This window comes from Bufo bufo, chromosome 2 (assembly GCF_905171765.1).
Source record: "Bufo bufo chromosome 2, aBufBuf1.1, whole genome shotgun sequence".
NCBI classification, from domain to species: domain Eukaryota; kingdom Metazoa; phylum Chordata; class Amphibia; order Anura; family Bufonidae; genus Bufo; species Bufo bufo.
This window is the reverse complement of record NC_053390.1, coordinates 51,386,118-51,409,567: the sequence shown is the minus strand read 5'-3', so window position 1 is coordinate 51,409,567 and position 23,450 is coordinate 51,386,118. Positions and strand designations below refer to the sequence as shown.

Here is a 23,450-nt window from a genome sequence, read left to right as displayed (position 1 = left end):
TCTTTTAATAATTTTGGGTGTATCTCATCAGGCCCCTGTGACTTATTTGTCTTCACCTTAGACAGCAAACTTAGAACATCTTCCTCTGTAAAGATACATGCATCAAATGATTTATTAGTCATCCTTTCTAGTGGAGGTCTTTCTCCTTTTTCTTTTGTAAAAACTGAACAGAAGTATTCATTAAGGCAGTCGGCTAGCCCTTTATTCTCTTCTACATACCTTCCGTCCTTTGTTTTTAATTTAGTTATTCCTTGTTTTAATTTCCTTTTTTCATTTATATATCTGAAGAATGTCTTATCCCCTTTTTTCATAGACTGGGCTAGTTTTTCTTCTGCCTGCGCTTTAGAAGTTCTTATAACTTGCTTGGCCTCTCTCTGCCTAATCTTGTAGATTTCCTTATCTTCATTGCTCTGTTTTTTTTTTATAATTACAAAATGCTAGCTTTTTATTTTTAATGATTTGGGCCACTTCTGCTGAGTACCACAGTGGTCTCTTCCTTTTTTTGCTTTTACTGACAAGTCTAATGCAATTTTCTGTTGCCTTCAATAATGCACCTTTTAAGTAGTCCCATTTCTCCTGGACTCCATGTAATCCGTTCCAGTCTGATAAGGACTCATTTATGACTAATTTCATTTTTGAAAAGTCTGTTTTTCTAAAATCTAAAACTTTTGTTTTTGTGTGGTGGGACTCTTTCACAGTTCTTATATTAAACCACACTGACTGGTGATCACTAGATCCCAAGGTTTCGCCTACAATGACATCATATACCGAATCCCCATTTGTGAATACCAAATCCAAAATGGCCTCCCTCCGGGTTGGCTCCTCAACCACTTGTTGTAGAGATAACCCCAGTAGGGAATTTAGAATATCTGTACTCCTGGTAGAACTTGCTATTTTGGTTTTCCAGTTTATATCTGGAAGATTGAAATCTCCCATAATGATAACTTCTCCTTTCATTGTCATTTTAGCTATTTCTTCAACTAGTAGATCATCTAGTTCTTTAACTTGACCAGGTGGTCTATATATCACACCTACACGAGTTACTGCATGGTTAGCAAACTGCAACGTAACCCAAACTGACTCTATGTTGGCCTCACCAACTTGTATTAGGTTAGATTTAATGCTATCTTTCACATACAGGGCCACTCCTCCTACTTTCTTGCCTTCTCTGTCTCTTCTGTATAAAGAGTACCCTGGTATGGTTATGTCCCAGTCATTTCTTTCATGATACTGATGAGAACATATTCCTACTACTTTACAAATCATTAGTCAGACCACACATGGAGTACTGTGTACAGTTCTGGGCTCCAGTGAACAAGGCAGACATAGCAGAGCTGGAGAGGGTCCAGAGGAGGGCAACTAAAGTAATAACTGGAATGGGGCAACTACAGTACCCTGAAAGATTATCAAAATTAGGGTTATTCACGTTAGAAAAAAGACGACTGAGGGGAGATCTAATTACTATGTATAAATATATCAGGGGTCAGTACAGAGATCTCTCCCATCCTCTGTAGTGTCCTGAGTATTTTGCATCCCCCCTCTGTAGTTCCCCCAGTATTTAGCATGGCCCCCTCTGTAGTGCCCCCAGAACTTAGCATGGCCCTCCTCAGTAGTGCCCCCAGTTTCAACCCCCTAGTGTCCACAGAATATATAATCCCCCCACTGTAGTTCCCCTAGTATTTATAATGACCCCTTCCGTAGTGCCCAGAATATTTAGCATGGCCCTTATCTGTACTGCCCCCAGTATTTATAATGGCTCCTCTCTGTAGTGCTCCCAGTATTTATAATGGCCCCCCTCTGTATTGCCCCCCAGTATTTAGCATACCCCCTCCTCTGTAGTGTCCTGAGTATTTTGCATCCCCCCTCTGTAGTTCCCCCAGTATTTAGCATGGCCCTCCTCAGTAGTGCCCCCAGTACTTAGCATGGCCCCCCTTTGTAAGGTCCCCACTATTTAGCATAGCCACCTTTGTAGTGCCCTCAGTGCCCTCTCTGTAGTTCCCCCAGTATATACATTGCCCCCCCCCCCCCGAGTCTCCCCAGAGTTTAGCATGGACCCCCTCTGTAGTTCCCCCAGTATATACATTGCCGCCCCCCCCCCCCCCCCGAGTGTCCCCAGAGTTTAGCATGGACCCCCTCTGTAGTTCCCCCAGTATTTAGATTGGTCACCCCCTCTGTAGTTCCCCAAGTATATACATTGCAACCGCCCCCCCCCCCTCCCCCGAGTGTCCCCAGAGTTTAGCATGGACCTCCTCTGTAGTTCCCCCAGTATTTAGCTTGGTCACCCCCTCTGTAGTGCTCCCAATGTTTATAATTCCCCCCTTTGCAATGCCCCCAGTATTTAGCACGCTCATTCCCTCTGTATTTTTCCATTCCTTCCCTCCACCAGCCTCTTCCCACCTGTTGCCTGGGTTGCCTGTGTCCCAGCGTAGGTGGTTGAGATGACATCATCTTGACGTCCTGCGTCGGGTCTCAGGTGGCATGATGACTAGGCTTAGTAGCCCGAGGCCTATGAGAGTTAACCATAGACTTCCACATCCTGCCGTGAATTGTCATCCTGTCAGAGGCAGGTTGGCTGTCGCCTGAGGCAAGATACTCATCTCACCTCATGGCACATGCGGCCCTGGGCAGTGTTATGGTCTGGGGTATGTTTTCGTGGCATTCTCTGGGCCCACTCGCCCATTTGGAAAGCACTCACAACTGATTTGGGTATTAATCGATCTTTGCAGATCACGTACACCCATACACGTACATTCACCAGTTTTATAGTTTGGTTTCTATTCACTGGGTGCAGTAGGGAGGCACGGAACCCCACGGAAGCACCACAGAGTGCTTCCGTGGGGTTTCTGTCCATGCCTGCGCACCGCAAAAAAGTAGTGCATGCACAACTTTTCTGTAGTGCGGGCCGTCGGACGCGGATCGTAGACCCCATTCAAATGAATCGGTCCGCATGCAGCGGCCCTATGGTCAGTGCCGTGCATTGATGAGATGGAAGAAAGATTTTTTTATTTATTTAATTTTTTATTTCTTAAAGCGGCTCTATCACCCGTATCAACCCTACCCTACCCTACCAGGCATATGGCCTGGTAGGGCTGATGACGCTGATCAAACGATAAATGTCTTATTTCTGTCAGTTAAATTGTTGCAGAGAAAAATGATTCCCCTGTTGCTCCATAATGGCGTCACCTACCTTTATATTAACAGCGCTAGACTGTAATCATGTCCAGAATGGCGCATTCGCACAACATCTTCGGCTTTATCCCGACGAGCAAAGATGTTGTGCACACACGCCTTTCTGGACGCAAGTGAGGTCTAAAACTATCAATCCAAAGGCATGGGGGCGTGATGAAAAGCAGAGGGGCGTCATTATGGAGCACCAGGGGTGTCGCTGGAGCGGAACTCGAACCACATAGGCCCACCTCCTGGTGCTCAGATAGTTAATTTACATAATTGTAAAAGTTCATTTTTCTCTGCAGCGGCACCACTGACCTACATAAAACAGGTATTGTTTCAATCACCGTCATTAGCCCTATCAGGCTATATGTCTGGTAGGGTAGGGTTGATCTGGGTGACGGAGGCGCTTTAACTTTTTAAATTATTTTTTTTTGTTATTCCCCTAGGGTAATATCTCCCGATTGCTTCTATAAAATACTGCAATACTTCCATACTGCAGAGAATTATAACTGTCACTTCCGCACGAACACAGCCTAGTAGTTACTGACTTTGGAAGGGGCCTAATAGGCTTCAATAGATCCCCTCCCTGTGAAACACTTAGATGCTGCTGTTACTAATCAACACAGCACCTAAAGGATTAGAAGACCGCGATAAGAGCTACTTTACCTCTGATCTAGGCCAATGCAGCAGGGTGTCAGCTGTAAGTGTACGACATTTTACGCTAACCACTTTCCAGCCATGACAGAAATATACAACATTGGACAGGAGGGAGTTAAAGCTGGCCATACATATAAAATAGCTGCTGATCGACCAGTGATGGGGTCTAGACCAAAAAGAAAAATTGGCCCCTCGTTTGGTTGCCTGATGGTTCTGCAATGGACGGAAGGGTCTGGTATTTGTGTCCCTCTCCATGACCTATAGGTCGGCCAATCCTCAACCTTTGCACAGGTTCTCACTCTCAATGGGATGGTTCTAACCAGAAGTGGACTTTCTTTCTCCAAGGAGCCCATAGCAGCAGCCTGGTCTGCCTCTATGGTAAGTGCACCTGGGTGGATCCATACAGCAAATATTGCAGACGATTCTATAACCTACAGAGTAATGCCCCGACACCTAATGTATATGGGCACCTAGCATCTGCAAGGGACAACGGCCCAATGACATAAGATTACTCAGGTCATCACTAGGTAAGTGCAGTCTCATGGAGCCTGTAGCTGGCCAGCTAAGACCTGTTCTAGGTTGCTAATATAGCTTATATGTTTATACAGCTAGACCTGCCAATAACCTTGATACAGTTCCTATGTTTATATGTTAAAGACAAAAGCAGAGTTAGTTACAGTGACTTCATGTTTGGATGTCATATAACTATTATTTATGTTGTGTTCACAGAAGCAGAAAAGATAATATACCTTTAAGATTCTGCATTTAAACAGCAGTTAAACTGTTGTTGCTGGTCAGGAGTCTTGACCAATCACAGCCAGCCTCACACACAGCAGTAGTTTTGACCAATCACAGCCAGCCTCACACACAGCCTGTGTGGGAAATCCCCCTAGCAGGAGCTGCTGGAATCATTACACCAGAGGAGAGAAGCTGAACAGACATTCACTCCACTAAGAGCTGTGTTTTGTGGAAGCAGAGAGGCCAAAATAGGTATTTAAAACAGTTATATAATGTTCCTACTGTTAATATAGTGATTAGAGCTGTATACTGAACCAGTTATATGTGTTTACTTAAAGTTCCACCAATTGCAAACTACAAAGTTCACAAATTCAAACTCCATACTGCAATCCAAATTGCATACAACCATACCAGATCATACTCAACCAATCTGCAAATAGATATTGCTAACTGCATACTGCAAATTGCGACCAAATTCAGTAAGTAGAACTATTAGTTAGACCTCAGATATACCTCTCAGATAGATAAAAAAGTGCTTAAATAAGTTAAAGTGAGAGTACAGATACTCAAGAGAGAAATATATCCACCATTTTATGTTAAATGACAAGATTGAACAGTTGAACCACCATCTTATGCATACCGCCATTTTATGAATCTTTATGCAATACGTGTTTTGTACATAGACTATCTGCTGTGGAGGCGGCAGTGTTATATGAAGAAAAGGTGAAGTTAATAAAGAAGTTATTTCAAGCATTTGGTGTGCTCTTTAACCCCTTAGGGATCGGGCTCATTTTCACCTTAAGGACCAGGCCATTTTGCAAATCTGGCCAGTGTCACTTTATGTGTGAATAACTTTAAAACGCTTTTACTTATCCAGGCCATTCTGAGATAGTTTTTTTGTCACATATTGTACTTCATGACACTGGTAAAATGGAGTCAAAAAAATTCTTTTTTATTTATAAAAAAAAATAACAAATTGACCAAAAATTAGGAAAAATTTGCAAATTTCCAAGTTTCAATTTCTCTACTTCTATAATACATAGTAATACCTCCAAAAATAGTTATTAATTTACATTCCCCATATGTCTACTTCATGTTTGGATCATTTTGGGAATGCTATTTTATTTTTTAGGGGCGTTACAAGGATTAAAAGTTTAGAAGCAAATCTTGAAATTTTCAAAAACCCACTTTTTAACCACCTCAGCCCCCCTAGCTTAAACACCCTTAAAGGGACACTGACAGGCCCAAAAAGCATATTTAGGTATATATATGACAGTACAGGTCTTATAAAGTGTATTAGAATCATCTAAGTATCCCCCCTGTCCACCTTATAACTACAGTAAAATGAAGTTTTATAACCTGCATGAATCGTGTTCAATCTGCCCAAGGGGCGGCGTTTCATCTCAACTTGCGCCCAGCCAGCCTCGCCCCAACTGCCGTTTGAAGCGCCGCCCAGCTCATCAATATTCACTTCGCTGGGCGGCTACTAGTGTCCCCGGCCATCTTCTGCGCATGCGCCCGGCACCCTCACTGGCCGGGATCGCATCGCGCCTGCGCACAGTCTGATTCTCAGAGGCCAGTGCAGCCTCTGCTTTATGCGCATGCGCCGGGCACAGTTCAGAGCAGCGCTTCAGAGTAGCCGCCCAGCGAAGTGAATATTGATGAGCTGGGCGGCGCTTCAAACGGCAGTTGGGGCGAGGCTGGCTGGGCGCAAGTTGAGATGAAACGCCGCCCCTTGGGCAGATTGAACACGATTGAAGCAGGTTATAAAACTTCATTTTACTGTATTTATAAGGTGGACAGGGGGGATACTTAGATGATTCTAATACACTTTATAAGACCTGTACTGTCATATATATACCTAAATATGCTTTTTGGGCCTGTCAGTGTCCCTTTAATGACCAGACCACTTTTTACACTTCTGCACTACACTACTTTCACGGTTTATTGCTCGGTCATACAACTTACCACCCAAATGAATTTTACCTCCTTTTCTTCTCACTAATAGAGCTTTCATTTGGTGGTATTTCATTGCTGCTGACATTTTAACTTTTTTTTGTTATTAATCGAAATTTAACGAAATTTTTCACTTTCAGTTGTAAAATTTTTCCAAAAAAAAGACATTTCTATATAACTTTTTCTCAAAATTTATTGTTCTACATGTCTTTGATAAAAAAAAATGTTTGGGTAAAAAAAAAATGGTTTGGGTAAAAGTTATAGCGTTTACAAACTATGGTACAAAAATGTGAATTTCCGCATTTTGAAGCAACTCTGACTTTCTGAGCACCTGTCATGTTTCCTGAGGTTCTACAATGGCCAGACAGTACAAACACCCCACAAATGACCCCATTTCGGAAAGTAGACACCCTAAGGTATTCGCTGATGGGCATAGTGAGTTCATAGAACTTTTTATTTTTTGTCACAAGTTAGCGGAAAATTATGATTTTTTTTTTATTTTTTATTTTCCTTACAAAGTCTCATATTCCACTAACTTGTGACAAAAAATAAAAACTTCCATGAACTCACTATGCCCATCACGAAATACCTTGGGGTATCTTCTTTCCAAAATGGGGTCACTTTTGGGGTAGTTATACTGCCCTGGCATTTTAGGGGCCCTAATGCGTCAGAAGAAGTCTGGAATCCAAATGTGTAAAAAAATGCCCTGTAAAATCCTAAAAGTACTCATTGGAATTTGGGCCCCTTTGCCCACCTAAGCTGCAAAAAAGTGTCACACATGTGGTATCGCCGTACTCAGGAGAAGTAGGGCAATGTGTTTTGGGGTGTCTTTTTACATATACCCATGCTGGGTGAGAGAAATATCTCTGTAAAAGTCAACTTTTCCCATTTTTTTTATACAAAGTTGTCATTATATAGATATATTTCTCTCACCCAGCATGGGTATATGCAAAAAGACACCCCAAAACACATTGCCCAACTTCTCCTGAGTACAGCGATACCACATGTGTGACACTCTTTTGTAGCCTAGGTTCATAAAGGGGCCGAAAGTCCAACGAGTATCTTTTAGGAGGGCATTTGGATTCCAGACTTCTTCTCACGCTTTAGGGCCCCTAAAATGCCAGGGCAGTATAAATACCCCACATGTGACCCCATTTTGGAAAGAAGACACCCCAAGGTATTCCGTGAGGGGCATGGCGAGTTCATAGAATTATTTTTTTTTTGGCACAAGTTAGCGGAAATTGATTTTATTTAGTTTTTTCTCACAAAGTCTCCCTTTCCGCTAACTTGTGACAAAAAATAAAATTTTACATGAACTCGCCATGCCCCTCACAAAATACCTTGAGGTGTCTTCTTTCCAAAATGGGGTCACATGTGGGGTATTTATACTGCCCTGGCATTTTAGGGGCCCTAAAGCGTGAGAAGAAGTCTGGAATATAAATGTCTAAAAAATTTTACGCATTTGGATTCCGTGAGGGGTATGGTGAGTTCATGTGAGATTTTATTTTTTGTCACAAGTTAGTGGAATATGAGACTTTGTAAGAAAAATTAAAAAAATATAAATTTCCGCTAACTTGTGCCAAAAAAATGTCTGAATGGAGCCTTACAGGGGGGTGATCAGGGAGTCTATATGGGGTGATCACCACCCTGTCATTGATTACCCCACAGTAAGGCTCCATTCAGAGGTCCGTATGTGTTTTGCGGATCCACGGATCGGATCCGCAAAACACATACGGACGTCTGAATGGAGCCTTACAGGGGGGTGATCAATGACAGGGGGGTGATCAGGGAGTCTATATGGGGTGATCACCCCCCTGTCATTGATCACCCCCCTGTAAGGCTCCATTCAGATGTCCGTATGTGTTTTGCGGATCCGATCCATGGATCCGTGGATCCGCAAAACACATACGGACCTCTGAATGGAGCCTTACAGGGGGGTGATCAATGACAGGGGGGTGATCAGGGAGTCTATATGGGGTGATCACCCCCCTGTAAGGCTCCATTCAGAGGTCCGTATGTGTTTTGCGGATCCACGGATCGGATCCGCAAAACATATACAGACGTCTGAATGGAGCCTTACAGGGGGGTGATCAATGACAGGGGGGTGATCAGGGAGTCTAATATGGGGTGATCAGGGGTTTATAAGGGGTTAATAAGTGACAAGGGGGGGTGTAGTGTAGTGGTGTTTGGTGCTACTTATTACAGGGCTGCCTGTGTCCTCTGGTGGTCGATCCAAGCAAAAGGGACCACCAGAGGACCAGGTATATTAGACGCTGTTATCAAAACAGCGTCTAATATACCTTTTAGGGGTTAAAAAAACCATCCTAAATGATCGCCACTGGCAGGCTGTAGATCAGCTAGTTTACCTCCGGTTCCTGTGAACGCGCAATCCTGCGTACGGCGGTCCTGTAGTGGTTAAAAACCAGTTCAGGTCTGTAGTCACTTTGTGAGGCTTACATGATAGAAACCACCCATAATAGAAACCACGAATGCGGTGATACCTAATATGTCAACTTTTTTTTTTTTTTATGTTTAACATAAAAAAGCATTTTTGAAACAAAAAAATCATGTTTTAGTTTGAGAGCCATAGTTTTTTTTTTTTTTTGGGCCATTGTCTCATGTAGGGGCTCATTTTTTGCAGGATGAGGTGAGGGTTTGATTGGTACCATTTTGGCGTACATACGACTTTTCTGATCACTTTTATTACCTTTTGGGGAAGTAAGGTGGGCAAAATTTATATTTCATCATAGTTTTTATTTTTTATGGCATTCACCGTGCGGGGAAATTAACATGACTGTTTTTTAGATCAGGTCGTTACGGACGCGGTGATATCAAACATGTGTAGGGAATTTTATTTTTTTACATTTTTAATCAGTGATAAATGTGTTTTTTTATTTTTACTTTTTTTTCACTTTTTTAAAAAAATATTTGACCCAGAACCACTTGGTTCTTAAATATCCAGTGGGTCTGATGTCTGTATAATTCAATACAGTACACTATATAGTGTACTCTATTTTCACTTTACAAAGTCTGATCAGACTTCTGCCTTTAGCAGAAGTCTGATCAGCACCATGGACAGCAGGAATCCTGTGAAGGTGTCTGGTTGCAATGGCAACCATCACCTTCCTCTGTGATCCCGTCAAGAATCGGGGGCTGAAAAGTCACAGCAGCCCCCGATGGGAGAGGGAGCTCCCTCCCTGTTAACCTCTTCCATACAGTTGTCCCTACGGACCGCTGCATGGAAGGGGTTAAACAGCTGACATCTGTGTGATGATGTCAGCCGTTTCAAGCAGAGTGTAAGCAATGTGCTGACACTCTGCTTGCTAACCCCTCGGCCATCCTGAAAATGAGAGCGAGGGTGGGCGGATGATCGCGTGGGCGCCCTACCGCCCGCACTCGCTGCACATAACAAAGAGGGCTGTGGTGGGGGGGGGGGTTAAACATTAAAATAAGGCATTTTGAAGTTTCTGATCCCCGCGGTCACTGACCACGGGGATCAGAAACTTCCGAAAGCGCTGCAAACTGCAGGTCTGAATTGACCTGCGGTTTGCAGCGATCGCCGATTTGCGGGGCATTGACCCAGGGTGCCTGCTGATTGATTTCAGTACCAGGACATCAGGGCACACAGATACGCCCTGTGTCCCCAACAGGTTAAACCTACTGTTTCCATAGAACGGCGCTAAAGGAATTATAGAGTAATAGACAGTCTGGTTAGACTAAAAGTCAGAGATATCAGAATTCTTCTAATGCCACAGCGCAAAAGGCACTTCATATAGCTGCGCCTGCCACAGAGACAGATCTGCCGTGAGATAGATTGTGCCATTACCTCCTCTCAGTGTGGCCTGATATTTACCAAGATAGAATTAATTGGCAGTTTCCTCTGTAGCTGTCAGATTAACGAGCACTCGTTCACCCCTGAATACGAGCACTGTCAAGAACAGAGGAACCAAACGGTTTAATTGGTGTTCAGTCTCGTGTTATAGCAAAGGCAACACTGGAGCCTGGAAAGGAGAGTACTCGCTGAACACCAGTTTTGAAAGATTAACCCTTTTAATGCCCTTGATCACCAAGTATACTGAAATGAATGCCTTCCCTGCCCTAGACCATCCGAAATACTGACAAATCCTTTTATGCCACAGACCACCAAGGATACTGATGTTAAAGGGGTTCTCTGGGGGAGTTCAGATCGCTTCTAGTGGATGAAAAATGGCTTCTAGTCAACTGTAACGTGCACCTCTGTCAGATGAGGGAGCGTTTCCTATTTTTGATTCATTAAATAAATTGGTGTTCAGCCTCGTGTTATAGCAAAGGCAACACTGGAGCCTGGAAAGGTGAATACTCGCTGGACACCAGTTTTGAAAGAGTAACCCTTTCAATGCCCTTGATCAGCAAGTATGCTGAAATTAATCCCTTCCCTTCCCTAGACCATCCGGAATACTGACAAATCCTTTTATGCCACAGACCACCAAGGATACTGATGTTAAAGGGGTTCTATGGCCATTTAACTTAATTAGTAGTTTGTGATAACCTGTGGAGGTAAGCTCTTTTACATAGTACTTAACCTCCTTAATTCCCCCGATGCGTGCTGCGGGACCCAGACAGAAGAGTCTGCAGCATGCACGATCCCAGCGGAGACGGCAGCATCGGGGGAGTCAGGGAGAGTAAGTACTATGTAGAAGAGCTTCCCTCCTCAGGTTTTTACGAACTACTAATTAAGTGAAATGGACGAAGAACCTCTATAACTCTCTTTTTTAAAGGTATTTAAACAATGAGATCAGATGCCATGACCATATCTCAAGCTTGAAGTTGGAGTTTCCCATATTGTAAGCCTAAGGAGCTGTGGTTTTACTTTAGCAATAGCATGCCAGCATCCCAGCCAGGTAGATGGAGCACCATGGCTGGTCGTGTTGGCCTACAACGTCTGACACATTAAAATTTTAATTATCAGGACCCATGAAACACCCTAGCTGATCATGGCTAATTATTTGGTGTGAAAAGCAATATTTGTATTCTGCTTTGGATAGCCTGGGTAGAGGGAACTGTGCCCACACCCAAGACTGCATCGCACACTAGTTATAAGGGCTTAAATGAACTACTACTTAGAAGGTCAGTATGGTGGCCCAGTTTTCTCAGTGCACTCTATCACTCCAGCAAAATAAGGATAGGCCATCTGGCTTCCTATGACATCATGTAGGATTAAGAATTGGGAAATTTGATTGTGAGCTCCTGGTTTCAGGTACTGGTATGAGTGATGAAGAGTTTGTAGAGGTTCTTTACTCATAAAGAGCTGGCCACTGGCAAACTGCAATAAGGATATGGAAACTTTACCCAGGAACGCTTGGGTAGATGTCTCACCAATTCCCAACAAGAGAAACCTTGGCCATTTTTACTACTTCAATTCTTCAATAAGGCCAGAATAATATAGAGACTTCTTAAGGCATGCGACTTTTGCAACTTTGCACAAATAAGGCCAGTGTTATGGGAGTGCCACACAGAAGTAATTGATAAAAGAGCAAACGCCCTCAGTTGTGACATTTACCCATATCTGCTTTAATCCCATCATTACTTTCCATTATTGGAAGAGGAATCTAAGATAGAAGATCTCAAATGGGAACATCACATTTATCAATCCTTATTCTTCAAGTCGATTCACTTTGTGAACATCACTGGTTAGAAGCTTCTTTATGATAGGATGATATGGAAGTCGTCCAATGCTCCCTGATATCAGAAATCCATTAGTCACACTTTCTGTATTTCCACATAGCAGACAAGAAGACTTTGGACCTGCTATTGATTAATACACAGGCCAGGTTTAAACAGTGAAAGGGCAGACAAGGTGGGTCAGGGTCTCTGTCATAGCATTCATCACTTGGAAACGAGATAAAATAATAAAGGTGTAGGATTTAAAGGGGTATTCCCAACGCGTACATTTGGCGCATATTGCTAGGTAATGGCCCCAATGTCTGATAGGTGTGTGCCCCACCTCTGAGTGAGCGGCGCACTCTGCTATTTTCGGAAGTCCCACTGAAATGAATGGGAAGCGCACCACACAAGCGCAGCCACTGCTTCATTCACCTCTATGGGGCTGACGGAAGTAGCCAATCCAGCGCTCGTTTAGTTTTGGTGCACCTATAGGAATGAATGGAGGGCGACCGCGTATACGTTCTAAGTATAGGTGCGGGTCCCAGAGGTGGGACCCACACCTATCAGACATTGGGGACATATCCTAGCAATATGTCCCCAATATCCGAGATGGGACAACCCCTTTAAGGACTAATTTTTAACCACTTCCCGACCGCCCATAGGATATAAACGTCCTTGGGCGGTCGGTTAATCTATGAATGGACGTTCTGGAACGTCCATTCAGAGATCGCAGCTGCACGCTAATCGTGCAGCTGCAGATCAAGTTGCCCGCTGTCAGTGACAGCAGGGCAACCCTTAGAGAAGGCAGGGACAGTTCCCCTGCCTTCTAGATCGCTGTATAGCTGTGTATACAGAGCAGGAAGCGCTATGCACTCTTTCACAGACCTCGATCAGCCCTGCACTGAGGCTGTACAGCGCAGTATACCGCTGTACAGCCTCTCTGGGGGGTGTATTTCATCTGTAACTGGGGCTACTATGTCAGCCCCAGTTACAGGAGAAATCAATGGTGAAAAAAAAATATCCTCCAGAGGTCTTCTATGACCTTATGGGGGATGAAAAGTGTAAAATAAAAAAATAGTGTTAAAATAAAAAAAATAAAAAAAAGGTTTCACATAAAAAAAATATATATATAAAAAATAAAATAGACATATTTGGTATTGCCGTGTCCGTGACGGTCGGCTCTATAAATATATCACACGATCCACCCAGTCTGGTAAACACCATAAAAAATAAAAACAGTGTAAACAAAAGCCATTTTTGTCACCTTACATCACAAAAAGTGCAACACCAAGTGATCAAAAAGGCGTATGTCCCACAAAATGGTACCAATAAAACAATCACCTCATCCTGCAAAAAAAATTAGCCCTTAAATAAGAAAATCACTCAAAAAATAAAAAAAACTATAGCTCTCAGAACATGGACACATTAAAACATAATTTTTTGTTTCAAAAATGCTATTATTGTGTAAAACTTAAATAAATAAGAAAAAGTATACATATTAGGTATCGCCAAGTCCGCAACGATCTGCTCTACAAAAATGTCACATGACCTAACCCCTCAGGTAAACGCTGTAAAAATAAATAAATAAAAACTGTGCTAAAACCGCCAATTTTTTGGTCACCTTGCCCCATAAAGTGTTATAATGAATGATCAAAAAATAGGACCAATAAAACTGGCACCTTATCCCCTAGTTTCCTAAATGGGGTCACTTTTTGGGAGTTTCTACTGTAAGGGTGCATCAGATGGGCTTCAAATGGGACATGGCATCTAAAAACCAGTTCAGCAAAATCTGCCTTCCAAAAATCATGCGGCGCTCCTTTTCTTCTGCTCCCTGCCATGCGCCCTTACATCAGTTTACGACCACATGTGGGGTGTTTCTGTAAACCGCAGAATCAGGGTAATGAATATTGAGTTTTGTTTGGCTGTTAACCCTCGATGTGTTAAAGAAAAAAATGGATTAAAATGGAAAATCTGCCAAAAAAGTGAAATTTTTAAATTTGATCTCCATTTTCATTTAATTCTTGTGGAACGCCTAAAGGATTAACAAAGTTTGTAAAATCTGTTTTAAGTAACTTGAGGGGTGTAGTTTCTACAATGGGGTCATTTATGGGGGTATCCACTATGTAAGCCCAACAAAGACTTCAGACCTGAACTGGTCCTTAAAAAGTGGGTTTTGGCAATTTTCATAAAAATTTCAAGAATTGCTTCTAAAATTCTAAGCCTTCTAACGTCCTAAAAAAATAAAATGACATTTCCAGAATGATGCCAACATAAAGTAGACATATGGGGAATGTTAAGTAATAAATATTTTATGAGGTATCACTTTCTGGTTTAAAAGCAGAGAAATAGAAATTTTGAAAATTGCGAATTTTTCAAAATTGTTGGTAAATTTGGGATTTTTTCATAAATAAAGGTGAAATATATTGACTCTAATTTATGACTATCATGAAGTAAAATGTGTCACGAGAAAACAGATTTGCAAAATTAGGCCTGGTCAGGAAGGGGGGCAAATGGCCCGGATGTGAAGTGGTTAATATCTCTGAAAGGGGTTGTTCACTTTGGACAGTAACCTTTTGTTAGACGTCTCAGTCGGTAATAAGGCAATAACAGGGTGGGACCATTTGCTCTTTCCAAACTACAACTCCCAACATTGCCAAACACCCACACATTGCCCACTGATCTGGGGGAATTGTCGGAACTGGATGATGGTTTATTTCATTACGGGTCTCCCTCCTAAAAGTTGGTGGTGGAGCGGTCTTGCTGCTAATTTTACTGCAGGATAACAAGCAATATGGTAAGGAGTAGAAAGACATCCTGGCCATAGATGGACCTGACATCAATAGTGTTGTCTGACCTTATTTCATACTAACAGAAGTGAATGTCAAAAGCTGTCACGGTGGGGAGTGGGGGAAATCCCTCACTGTACAAAGTAGAGAAAATAAGGTAGCAGCTAGGCCTGAAAACAGGGAAAAGGGAGCTGGAAACCAACTAAGCATCCCTAAATCCTATCCCTGACCTCCTGACTGTATGATCCGCCCTCGATGGTAGGGGTCTCATACTCTGTAACCTGGGGCCTACTGACCCTAACGGTCCCTGCAATATGGCGTCAGAAGGTGGAGACAACCGATTCCTCTACGACACAGAGGAACGGGAGTCTCCAACAGGCCTAGCAACAAAGGGGAAGAAAGCAGCCAGCAGTGGACGACTTGACAGGTAAGTGTCCAGAGGCAGAAAACACCACTGCCAACAGGACCGACATGGACACCTATCTGACACAGCAGCAACAGGAACACGAGCCATCCACGCCGCTACCACTGGATCCTGGTAATGCGCATAGGCAAAGACAGGTGCACTCTGCGGTCTTACTAAACCCTCATACTGATTTTTAAATTGAGAGATTAGCAAACATATCCTACTGTGGAGAACATGTCTGAGCCCGAGCACCGCGCCAAGGTTTCTCAAATAGCTTGGGACCTAACACTCGCTTACCTGTGCCGTATGGGCAACACCAGAAGCCAGTGGGCAAATTACAGGAGCGTAAGGTCCGACTCAAGCTATTTGAGAAACCTTGGCACGGTGCTCGGGCTCAGACATGTCCTCCACAGTAGGATATGTTGGCTAATCTCTCAATTTTAAATTCAGTATGAGGGTTTAGTAAGACCGCAGAGTGCACCTGTCTTTGCAAATGTTATTATATTGTTATATTGGTTATCACATCCACATAATTGATATCTTGTGTAAGATGTCTATTGTGGTACTTGTGTTCCGCTGCGGGCATCCTCCACTGTATGCATTTTTGCTGAGGGTCCCCATTAGCAACAGGCTACAAGTGCAGGATTTGCTCCCCTGTATACACATGCACAACTGCATATGGGTTTGAGCACTTCCTGCCTGTTTAACACCACGCCATTTTTTCTGTTGGTTTGTATAATGCGCATAGGCCCAAACACACACACCAGGCAGGACCCAGCACGAACACCAAACACAGAAAATAGTAGTAACAACCTGGACCACCATGCGACATGAACCATAGTGGCACTAGGCTGCGCTGCTTGTAGTTCCCCCTCCAGGGAACTCCAGGGACCTCCTTCTGGAGGTATAGGACATACAAAGGATATGTCTGGCATCCATGCTGACCTGAAACACCAAACAGGCCAGACATGAAACACCAAACCATACATAACAACAAACCCCAAACATAAACCCACACCAAACATACAAGTGAGGTAAGGTAACAGCAACAGACACAAAGGGGTGACATCAGAAGACATCAGATGACATTGACTGGGCAGATGGAATAGCACCAGCTATTCAGAAGACATCAGATGACATCGAGGACTGGGCAGATGGAATAGCACCAGCTCCTCAAGACACTGAAGACAATCTGACCTCAGACTCACAACTCAGAATAATAGGAGCCAAGAGGCCACACCCAGCTCCACCTTGCACACACTTTAACCCCATACACACCAGAAATGGGCAGGGAAATAGCCTTAAAGGGGAAGTGCACACGCATGCATAACAAACAACACGTTGCCACTGGCAACCATCATGCACGGCTAAAGTGTCACGGCAAAGTACCACCAAGCCGTGACAAAAGCTTGTGATTGATGTGGATGGGATTCACAAGTCAAAGTTGCAGTAGGGCACAGCTATGGTATAACCCAATTCTCAGTGTGTTCCCGTGGAGCCAACATTCATTGCTTTCATGTTCATGCAAAGTTGTTTTCTGGCCAGGACTCGAGGACGCACCCATTATGGCTTACATATTGTATGTCCATGAGGGTTGGTGGCCAGAATCAGGTGGCCTCCTAACTGAAGCAAGTTTAGTGCTAAGTGAGGAAGTGAGAGGACCTACATGTGCTTACTCCTCAGTACTAGACCCGATTCCCAGAGAAACATCATCTTTGAGACAGCTACAGCTAAGAAAGCAAGTTTATCCAAAGTCTCCAGAGAGAGCGAAAGAGAAGCAATATTAGAAGGTCCAGAATCAGCAAGGCTGTGCACTGGAGTTAGTCAGTCAACAAGGTACTGTGCTCATTCAAGGCTGAGAGAGACTTTGCTGCTGTGAGAGGGAATATTGCCAGCACACACTTCCACATTTTAAGACAGTTTGGCCAACCGTATCTTAATTCTGTACCCCTCAGCCTGGGAATTACAGAACTTATACCCAGAACCTCATTACCAGCCTATGGTTCTGCTATCCATACATTGCTATTGAGGAAGAATGCACTGTGATTTGCTTGGAATGGTGACTCGATACTGTTGGATGTACTACTACTCCTATCATGAATTTTTAGTAAAGAAAGACTTATTTATTTACTGCATCTGGCCTGGTCACGGACTACATTACTGTACTCTGGCCATTACACCTGCACCTACACTTCTTGCACCCTGCCAAAACCTAACATCAAGGGCACCCCAACTACCATCAAGCAGAAGGCCAAACACCAGGGTATGCACCAGTCACTTCACGGTCCTAGAAGGGTAAGGGTGTGAGGACTGCCATTGTGATCGGTGAGTACACTCATTCTTGCCAGAGCTACTTCCACTCCCATCCTCCACTCATTCCTCCTGGGCTGCTGCTGCATAAGGACCTAAACAAGTCTGTACAAAATAGGGAGGCAGTCTCCTGTATGTGATCGGTTTCGTAGTTGTATACACCGAAATGATTGCTATTTAAAGTAATGAAACACATTGTCTGCAGTTCAGCAACCTGAAAAGAGCTGTATGTGTAAGAACGAACTGTAGAGGAAAGAATGAGCTGAATACAGTACAATTTACAATGCATAGACTGGACTGCGCTAATGTGATTTTCCATTTCATTAAGGCTACATTCACAGGTCCGCACCCGTTCTGCAAAATTGCGTAACGGGTGCGGACCCATTCATTTTCATGGGGCCGCAAAAGATGCGGATTGCACACCGTTTGCTGTACGCATCCACACTTCTGTTTCATGGCCCCACAAAAAAAAAAAATAGAGCATGTCCTATTCTTGTCTGCAGCCACGGACAAAAATAGGCATTTCTATCATAATGCCGGCCATGTCCGGTCCGCAAAACACGGACGGCACATGGCGGAGGTCCGTGTTTTGCGGATCCGCAATTTACGAACCGCAAAACAGTTGCGGACATGTGAATGGACCCTAAAGGGGATGCATTATGATGAAATCTTATATTCTTTGCCTCTTAAAGGCTTTGAACACCTTTGAGGGCAATGTTTTTTTTTTTTTTTATCATTGCATTTTACTCATTTTGGGCTTTTTCAGTTGGCCTTTATTAAATTTGTATTAAATATTTAACAGTCATGTTTCTACAGCCTTTAATTGTATCCGCAGACTATTTCTTTTTGCTCAGGTTGCTGCTCTCAGTTTGAAAAGAATTTAGCTCTATAATGAGTATTTATGAGCTGTCAGGAGTTCAGAGAATTAGACTACACTTTGAGCCGTCAGAGCAGCTCCCTGACGAATTTACTGTAAGGGCTCATGCACATGGCCGTTAGTCGGCCGTTCCGTGCATTGGAGACCGCAATTTGCGGTCGACAAATGCACGGGCAACATCCGTGCGGATTCCGCAGATGAATCCAGACGCATCATGAATAAGTAAGCACTCAAGTGAATGGGTCCGTGATGTGGGGTACACACGGCCGGGGCTGCGTATTGCGGACCCGCTGTTTGCGCATTAGCCCTAAAACAGTAAGAAATGGTCGGCAGATACACTGGAAGAGAAGGCTGTAGAATAAAAACTTTTGAATTATTTTTTTTTTAAAATAAAGACCAACTTAAAAATGGTTTTCATCCCAATATGAGTAAAGTGACGCAGTCCAGTAGGTGTTCATAGACTTTAAATCTTCTCTCTTCAATGCAAAATCTGTAGCACAGCCTCCCACCTACCATGTGCCATTGGTAGTACTGGTGTCGGTAGAGAGGTTTTACTTCCCCTAAGGCACCAAAGTCAGGGTGTGCTGCACCATGTACGGCTGCGTTCATGGGTTAGGATAGACATAAGAGGTTTCGTTTGGCAAATTGTAGTATTACATGGCTCCCATATTCCTATATGTCACCTCCATATTCATTGTACACTCACACGCTTATATCTTATATCAGAATTATTTTATTAAATATTCAGCAATAGGCAAGATTTCATTACAACACCTTCATTTTTTTATTTTAGTTTTTAACATATATCGCTTCCCAAGAGGGAAGCCGTTAGCCGTCATCATCTTCCTCAGTTTATCAAATCCATTTATAAAGCTATCATAACTGTTAAACAAGCAGTATACAGAAGCCATACATTATATATGCTATACAGTCATAGGAGCGGCCGTCAGATACATAAGTCGCGCCCGCTAGAAGATTGTTTTCATCGATCCCCTCCCCCCCCCATTATAATAAATACATATGAAACAGTATAGAATTGGAGAGACATCTCAGATCTATTAAAGGCATCATCTTGTACGGTATTTGGAATGTTTGATATCCTATACATTTGGAAGGAAAAGGCTGAGATTGACTAAAAAATATATTTGGCAAATACATTCCCCCTCATCAGGACTAGAGAAAATACAAGATGCAAAGGACGAGAATCCAGAATAGAAAAGAGGGAGTAGAACGTTTCACAAGAAGTCAACCCAACTGATGATGATCACCGTAGAAAGGCGCCCTCCTGCGACTTTGTATTCTCCCTCTAAATACCTATAAAATGTCCCCTTGTGGATACATTTAAAGAGCAGATATATTTGTCTAGGGCTTATAATGTACAAAAAGATACAAAAATACCACAAGGGAGGTGGGGATACAGTCACCCAAAGGTAACTATTAGCGTTTATGACATTCGTAAAACTATATAGAAATTGCACAGACTTTAAAATATAAAACCGTATACAGAAGAGAGATCGTATCCGGTGTTTAGTTGTAGATTGCACAAAGTTTTGCCTGCTTCTTCGAGACTGACATATAGCTGGCCATAGTAGTTTCAATTATTGGTGAAGCCCCCCCCCCTCCCCTCCCAACATTAAATAGGGTTTAATGGACCTCAAATATAAAAAAACGTCATATATATTATGCCCGATTCTGGTCAGGTTTTCCGCCATGTTCTACCTACCGTTTCTGAATCTGAATTGGGCGTGTTGATGTGACAGCCAATCTTTGACCACCACAGTGTTTCGGCCATAGTAACAACACCCAAGGGTGCATTGATTGACCGCCACAATCACATGATGGCACCATTAACAACATGATGGCGGACCAGAGTGCAATAAGAAAAGGTAAGTATTTTAGAAGAATTTTTATTGTTACATTTTGAGCCAGTTAAATCTCATTTTGTAGTCAGAAACCCCCGGACCAATGGGAATATTAACTCCTTAATTCAGTTTTTATAAAATTACTGTCAATGCACCCAACATTTTGGGGACATCAGTTTATTGAGGACCCTTCCCAGTAATGAAAAGTAAGGGTCTTTTTACCAACTCAGTCTGACGATATAGTAAGTCGATCCTTGCTCGTTTTACATGGGCAGATAACCGTCTGTGCAGCCATTTCTTAACATTACTCTTAGCAGCCCATCTTTTGGTTACATAGAGCAAGCATTTTCATGCCCACAAAAAGATCTGATCGGTTGAAAAACATGGCAATTATTGTTCATATGAACGGCTTTAACTTAACACTTTTTGGATCGGTGGAGTTAGGTCCCAGGGCTGTTGGAGCTGTACGTCCATGGCCTGCTGAGGGCAGATTCACACAGATTTTTGGAGGTGGTTTTGTGGCAGATTTTCTTGCAGGTTTCGCAGCCAAAGCCAGAAATAGATTAGAAAGGAATCAGAAATATAAAGTAAGGACTTATACTTCTCCTCCCTACTGGATCCACTTCTGGCTTTGGCTCCAAAAGGGCAAGAAATTTCTGAGCTCTACTAGGACATCATCAAGCACAGTGATTCACAGTAGGAGTAAGTGATACGCAGCAGCCATAACGAAATCTACTTTTACATCATTCTCTATTGTTTCCATTTAATTTACAAAAAAAATAAAAAATTACATAGTTTAAAGGGGTTTTCCAAGACTTATATACTGATGACCTATCCTCACTAGATTGTCCTATCCTTAGTGTGTGAGGGAAGTGTTATACAGCGGCCATGTCAAATGAGAGTGAGCTTCAAGGAGGGCTCATGACCAAAAGAGTCTAAATAGTGGCCCACCGGGGTAAAGAAGCTGATTTCTATAGGGTAAGTTCTGGCAGTAAAGTTTACTGAGTAAACTGGAAGTCAACCAGTGCTTGGCAGAGGGAGTGGGCGCCATCTTGCCTTCTGAGCTCCTACGCAAAACGGCAACCATAGTTCTGATCTGGCCCCTTGGTGAAAATGAGGTTGACCCCCTCCTGATCTAGTGGAAAGTCTTTACAGTAGAGCCGCCAAGGGGGATATCAACTCAGTAGTAATGCCCATAGTTCTTGGATGAGATGTTCAATGGAAAAATATGGATGTGATGTGATGTTCAAGAGTCCCCATAATTTTTTAGTGTATATTTTTTCACTGCATATGTCAATAAATTCTAATTCACTGAAGTTAAAATCCATGATTCAGTCTTGAATGGGAACCTTTGTTGCAAAAATCCAGAGGTTGGGGATCTGCCATCGTCATGTAATCATCTTACAGGTCTTTGAAAGACAGACCAGGATAACTGCACTGAAACAAGACCTGCACCTATGTGAGCATCACATAAAAGCTGGTTGACAACCTATATGGCCACTATTACAGCTCCTACAGGGGTTGCCACTTGGCTTCCCAGAAAACTGGTTTTGCAGCAATACAATCTCTGGGTGAAGGTATCTTCAAGGCCAGCAAGCAACTTATGGCATGATGCGTGGCTTGACAATATTTCCTGTGAAATCATGGGCATGAGATCTGGTGAGTCAACCCATTGCTATGGTACCATCACAAGGTGCCAGGGATGCCACAGAAGTACTTCCAGTGCAGTCAAAATTATACTGTCTCACTAAAGGACTAGAGGATCCTATGGTGGTTCCAGATTTTGACATGATGGGCCCTAAAACAGCAAGGATAACATGGTTCAACAGTGGACAGCCTTAACTGGTGGGTCAATCAATTTTTGGTAACTTTTAGGTCTTTATGTACGCTATGGCATTTGTGGGCAGTGATTTTTTTTTTTAAGTTACAAGGGGGCATGCTGGAAAGTGGGCCCTCAGAATCCTGGTGGTCTCAAGGAACCCTAATCTAACATCAAGTGAAGTTACATACAAGTGTCTCTGTCCTACCCCAGACCTTGTTATTACTTCTACAAGTGCAAGACCCCAAAATCATTGCATTATTATGTTGATAATGGTATTTTTTGACATGCAATATGCAACATTTATCCTAGACAGACCAGCTTAAAACTAATAGGTAACAAAAAAACAAGAAGCCATTGGCAAATTCATACCAGATTACTAATGACTAAATGAAGGTCCTATCCTTGAACCCTGAGCTCTGATCTCTAGAGGCCCACAGGGAAAGGAGAAGATGTACCTATTTAGACCAGAGTCCAAAAATAAGGGTCGGCTGAGACCAAAAGTTGGGGGTTGATCTCAGAAATGGCAGCCATCAGGGGGCAGAGTGGTTTCCTTGGCATGTATGGTGCTTTATCCTAATAGTCATAGTATATGGCATGCACACGTAGGTTAGTCTTCCCTCAGGTTTCAGTAATATACATTGAATCTATTAAAGTGCATGTCCCCTTTAAGGATCGAGTTAGATAAAAATATTCAACTTACATGAAGTGCCTACAGGTGATCACAACAAAGGGTTTGAGATCAGAAAAGCTCATGCAAAATATCTACTAAAAGTAAATGCCCCCTTTAGTGGCATTTCAGAGGGAGGGGCTTATTCTCCACACTCCTATCCACCAGCCCAAAAAGTTTTTTTTTTTAAAAAGGGAGATATATATCCTCTGTACGGGTAAATGTATTTTCATTGGTGCCAGCTAAAATTTCCATTCAATTATAAGAGCATAAGATGAGGAAGAGGGAGTCCTCCAGAACCTGAAAACTGTAGATATCATACTGAGGAGGACTCTGAATGGACCTCCCTATAAGGCCTCATGCACACGACCGTATGTATTTTGCGGTCCGCAAAAAACGGATCCGCCAAAAATACGGATGACGTCTGTGTGCATTCCGTATTTTGCAGAACGGAACAGCCGGCCCCTAATAGAACAGTACTACCCTTGTCCGTTATGAGGACAATAATAGGACATGTTCTATTTTTTTGTGGACCGGAAATACGAACATACGGAA

At 42.9% G+C, this 23,450-nt stretch overlaps 1 long non-coding RNA gene across 1 annotated transcript; it reads right to left on the bottom strand.

Moving 5' to 3' along the window:
• Positions 1-290: 290 nt before the first annotated feature.
• LOC120992227 lies at positions 291-23,287 on the bottom strand. Its single transcript, XR_005776942.1, has 4 exons — positions 22,398-23,287; positions 9,221-9,229; positions 8,581-8,586; positions 291-301 (listed from the first exon to the last, which is right to left on the bottom strand). It is a non-coding gene; the product is annotated as an uncharacterized LOC120992227 (long non-coding RNA).
• Between the last annotated feature and the right edge of the window lie 163 nt (positions 23,288-23,450).